The sequence below is a fragment of the Thalassophryne amazonica genome, chromosome 3 (assembly GCF_902500255.1).
Source record: "Thalassophryne amazonica chromosome 3, fThaAma1.1, whole genome shotgun sequence".
Lineage (NCBI taxonomy): Eukaryota > Metazoa > Chordata > Actinopteri > Batrachoidiformes > Batrachoididae > Thalassophryne > Thalassophryne amazonica.
The window spans coordinates 60,630,963-60,636,610 of record NC_047105.1 but is presented as its reverse complement, the minus strand read 5'-3'; positions in this window follow the sequence as shown (position 1 = coordinate 60,636,610).

Sequence of the window (5,648 nt, the reverse complement as noted above, 5' to 3'; positions counted from 1 at the left end):
TGTTCAGTCCCATGTACAGTAAAACTCACCCGTCGTCATATAAACCAGATATTCGCAGTCACCTGACAAAAAAAGTCCCAAAGTTTTTGTATAGTTTTCCATGTAATAAACATCGTATATAACTGATTTTGTACAGCAGATTTTAGCTCACATCCGATAAAGTGTCCCATCCAATCGCAATGTATTAAACCCCTCGCATGTGGGACCAGAGACATTAAAAGTCTGACCGTTTATTTTTCTCACACCGTGCTCAGACTCGGAGCCGCAGCCTGACGCACACTTGTTAAATCCTCAGACACAGCAAAAGGCTGTGATTTGACACTTTGTTGCTTTCAATCCTTTGTGTCTCATCATATTTTAATAGTTTTTACATTGCGCAAGCAGGTAACATTTTCATAATGGATCAAATACATTTGGCAGAAAAAAAAATCCAGAGGAAATTTTGACACAGTGATTAACAGTAGTGGGCACAGTTCCCTTAATCTGCTAACCACTAATTATCGAAGCTAATGTTTTCATTATCGGATTAGCTTTTCAGATAACTTTGAAAACCGTCATCGGAGCAATTATCTTCCGATAAATTTTGGCCCGATATTTTTTAGGCCGCTAACATATTATTGCAAGCTTAGTGAATAAAGCTTTAACAGTTAACAAACATTTTTAAAGTCTGATATCAAAGATTTTAAAGCCTACCTGTTAAATGTTTTGTAGTAGACATAGAGTTCTATCCTCTACAGACAAAGGAGAGCTGGTTTCAGGAGAAACCACTCTATCCTCTGCAATCAGGCAACTGGTCACAGAAAAAACCCCAAAATGAGAGCCAAAAAACCCCCCCCATTTCTCTTGACAATGTACTAACTAGCCGAGGATATCAAGTCATCCAGAGGTATACAGTTTTAACTTATGGTTAAAATTTTAACCAAACAAATTTCGGACAAGTCGGAAGAAATCTCAAGCAGACCAGACTCAAGGGGATGACCCTCTGCTTGGGCCATGCTACAGACATAAATTACAGAACAATTCACAGAAACAATTCACAAAACAAATATACGTATAGGAAATGCCGTTGGTGCACAGGACAGGAGGATATATTGTGCCTAAAAGTCTCATGAATATATTCTCTGGGTTTATAGACGTTGTTATTGTGTTGTTTTGTGTAAAAATGCTAGAAGAAGCTCAGGTTGCTTCTCTGTTATTTTCAAATGGAATCACTGTGAGCTGCAATCGCTTCCTGTTTGTTCTATAATGTCCTGATTATTAAGAGAGGAGCTGAGCTGTTGACCGATCACCACCTGGTGGTGAGTTGGATCCGCTGGGAGGGAGGAAGCTGGTCAGACCTGGCAGGCCCAAACGTATCGTGAGGGTCTGCTGGGAACGAATGGCAGAACCCTCTGTGAGCAAGGTCATCAACTCCCACCTATGGGAGAGCTTCTCCCAGATCCCGGGGGAGGTTGGAGACACGGAGTCCGAGTGGACCATGTTCTCCACCTCCATTGTTGAAGCGGCTGCTCGTAGCTGTGGTCGCAGGGTCTCTGGTGCCTGTTGCAGCAGCAATCCCCAAACCCGGTGGTGGACGCCAGAAGTAAGGGATTCCGTTAAGCTGAAGAAGGAGTCCTAATTGTCTTTGTTGGCAGGTGGGACTCCAGAGGCAGCTGACAGGTACTGGCTGGCCAAGTGTGCTGCAGCCTGTGTGGTCACAGAGACAAAGACTCGGGTCTGGGAAGAGTTTGGGGAAGCCACGGAGGAGGACTATTGGTCAGCCTCGAACAAATTCTGGCAAACCATCTGACTGGCCTCCTGTCCAGGGTGTACCTCGCCTCACACCCTATAACTGCTGGGATAGGCTGCAGCCCCCGCGACCCGATCTTGGATAAGCGGCTGAAGATGGTGTGTGTGTGTGTGAGTCCATAATGAGATGTTCTGCTTGTAACACTGTTAACAGTTAAGATAATACGAGGTCTGTTAGAAAACTATCCAACCTTTTTATTTTTTTTAAAAACTATATGGATTTGAATCGTGCGCTTGCATCAGCCAAGCTTGAACCTTTGTGCGCATGCGTGAGTTTTTTCACACCTGTCGGTTGCGTCATTCACCTGTGGGCAGGTTTTGAGTGAGCACTGGTCCACCCCCTCGTCGGATTTTCATTGCCGGGGAAATGGCTGAGCAATTGGAGCAGCGTTGAATCAAATTTTTCCAGAAACTGAGAGACAGCCAGGTGGAAACCATTTGGAAGATTCAGACGGCTTTCGGTGAGGATACTCTGGGCGTCACACAGATTAAGGAGCATTACAACCGGATTAAAGACGGCCCACAGCGGCGGAGGGTGCGCCGCGCTTCGAGCGGCCATCGACAGGCTGAAACGACCAGATCATTTCCAAAGTGAACGCTGTGTTGATCCGGGACATCGTGTGACTACCAGAGAAACTGCAGAAGAGGTGGACATCAGCACTTTTGCGGCACATTCCACTGTTACAGGAGATTTTGTAATGAAAGACGTGCGGAGGAATTCGCGCGTAGGGACGGAGCCGCAATGGCGCACAACAAAAAGCACGTCCGTATTGGAAGTCTCACAGGACAAGTTGTGACATGCCCAGCTGTTACACAATTTCTCGGATACTCACTCGACTGAAAAGCCACAGAAAGCCGTCTGAATCTTCCGAATGGTTTCCAACACGGACGTGCTTTTTGTTGTGCGCCATTGCGGCTCCGTCCCGATGCGCGAATTCCTCCGCACGTCTTTCATTACAAATCTCCTGTAACAGTGGAATGTTCCGCAAAAGTGCTGATGTCACTTCTTCTGCAATTTCGTCTGGTAGTCAGACGATGTCCCGGATCAACACAGTCCTCTTTTATAAAAAGTAACATAAGGACATCTTTCTTTACCTCATATTTAACTGTTGACAGCACTGTAACAGTAAAACTTACAATTTCTAACCTACATTGTTTCTAAATGTAACTATTAAACTCTTTGTAACATTTACATTCTTTGTAAACATTTTAGTTGTTGAAATTATTATTATTATTATATTTTATATATAGTATGCAGCCGATCTGCTCTGTGTCAGCCTGATCCTGTCACATCTCAGAAGCTAACCAGTGCGGGACCTGGTTAGTACTTGGATGGGAGACCTCTTTGGAACACCAGCAGCTGTGTGTGTTAACACTGGAGTTGCATCAGGAAGGGCATCTGGCGTAAAACCTGTGCCAAGTATCAATGCGGATCTGGTTGTATTCGCTGTGGCGACCCCGAAAACAAAAAACGGGAGCAGCCGAATGGATAACCATTTTTATAAGTAGTATGAGTAGTAACAATATGAAAAAATGTCTTCAAAAATGGACCTTTAATCTAGGGCTGTTGTGGGGAGCCATGCCCCCCCGCTATGCTCCTTTCCCACATGGATTTACTGGCTTGCTGTTTGAGCAGAAGAATGGATAACGTTTATTTATGCAGAAAACACAAATGAAGATTGTTGGCCAGGTTAAACAGATTTAGGGACAAATATAATTGTTTCATTATGATAATATTGAACAAAGTAGATTTATTTATTTTTTCTTAGTCCATACACAAACACAAGGTAATGAAACATGAAATGCGTTTATAGCTCAAACCACATCGATCAAGTCATTATCAATACAAATAGAAATACGTAACATGCAAATTAATGATCTCCTGAAAACCAAGTTAATCTCTATGCATCCTGACGTCTTAAAAAACTGTAGTGTAATTTAAATTGGATGCCATATATAAAGCCACACTAGTTTAAATTAATTTCAATAATAATTTGTCTTAATATATTAAGTTCTGTTTTTTGAAAGATGTGAGCATAGACTTGCCTCTTTAAGAGAACACTGACATGAAATCTGAATCCGGCTTGTGGAGCATGCGTCATATCACTCCTTTAAAGACCTGAGTGCATGTGACAGACACCACCAAACAAGAAGTGAGAATTAGCCCAAACAATGCTTCAAAACGCAAGATTAAACAGAACTCTGTATTGCAAAATAACTCACATTTGTTAATAGCTCTATGTTAAAATCCTACTGTTCACTGATCCTTCAATCCCTTGAGGCCCAATTGCTGGAAAACAGATCAGTGTCTATTTTTGGGTTTAGTAACTCACAGGCCTACACCAGTGGAGGGGGCACATAGTTTGTCTTTGGCAACTGCTCAGACCTTCTGTAGCCCCCATCTGATACATTTAGAAACATTAACAACACATGCTGCCCGATGAAAAACATCAACATTACTGATGTTATCAGACCAGCCAACGATAACGACAAGATTTTCAGAAATAAGAGGAGCTGATGAAATTGGTAAGGATTTTTATGGGGAACTGAATGTTCCAAGATGTAGATCAGCTATAATGATAACATCTAATGACACACAACTTTGTAGGCATTTGCAAGAAAATAGTCTTTAATTGTTAAAATATTTATGTGCCAGTTACAGCTCAATTGGTAAGGGTGGTTATTCACTGATTGAAAGGTTGGTTGGTTTGATCCACAACTGTGGCAGTGTGTTTAAGTGTTGTTGAGCAAGACAAACTCCTAACCTGCTCAACCTTGTGGCACTATGCTTGTTCAGGACTGTCAGTGAAAATCGATTTAAGTGCATATCTGATTTGAATCTGATTCTGAACAGTCAAAAGCCACATGAAATCTGTTTTTTTTTTTGTTTTTTTTAGTTTCAAGCCTTGTTCAAAATCCATTTTGGTCTGAACACATCAGATCAGATTCTGGGTGTGTTTTGTTATGTCTCCACGTAAAGCTCACAGGGGCAGTTTTATGTGGTGAGAGCTGTACTCTAACCCCGGGAACTCACAGCTACTGCCGCATTGCTTATCTCCGCTCCGGACAATTTTCAACCCACTCCAATAAAATCTCTCACTGCTGTCTCCAAAAAAGAAATAGAATGCTCGACATGAGGTGTTCTTACAGGGACATGTTGTTGGTTGACAGCTGTTGTTCAACTAATGAACCAGTGGGGAAGGAAAAAAAACATAACATACACACAAACCTAAACTAACTTGTAAAATTACACGCAAAAACAGTCACAGAAGACAAAGTGTAGAATAAAACTATAAGACAAAGGATGCGGAAAGACTGAGCAGTGACGCAACAGCTGTCTTCACCTGCTGCGTGGTGTTTGTGTCTGACCGCGCACAGCGTGCTTCATACTTAATAACACACAGATGCATTCTGGGTCAGTCATGCTGCACATGCTGGGTGAGTTACTTAGGTTACTGCTTCAGTATTAGAGAATAAGGTGGTGCACCTATTTTATCAAAAATGCCTCTCCACACTTCTTGTTGTGTGATATGTCATTAATATAGAAAACAATGTGAATAAAGCTGAAATTTGATATATATATATATATGTATGTATGTGGGTGTGTAATTTAGATAGTCAATCAGTGAGATCAGATATGCAATAAATCGATTTGAACTGGGAGTCTGAACAAAGCCTGAGCCCTCTTGATCATACAGAGAACAATTAATAATGTTATATTGTTTAAATACGACAATAATGAGTTATCTTTAATGATACGTCTCTCAAAAGGTAATGGAAAAATTCATATTTTATTATTGCAGCTAAATTTACAGTTTAACCTAACAAAGCTCAACTATTTTCTTCCCCCAGATACCCAG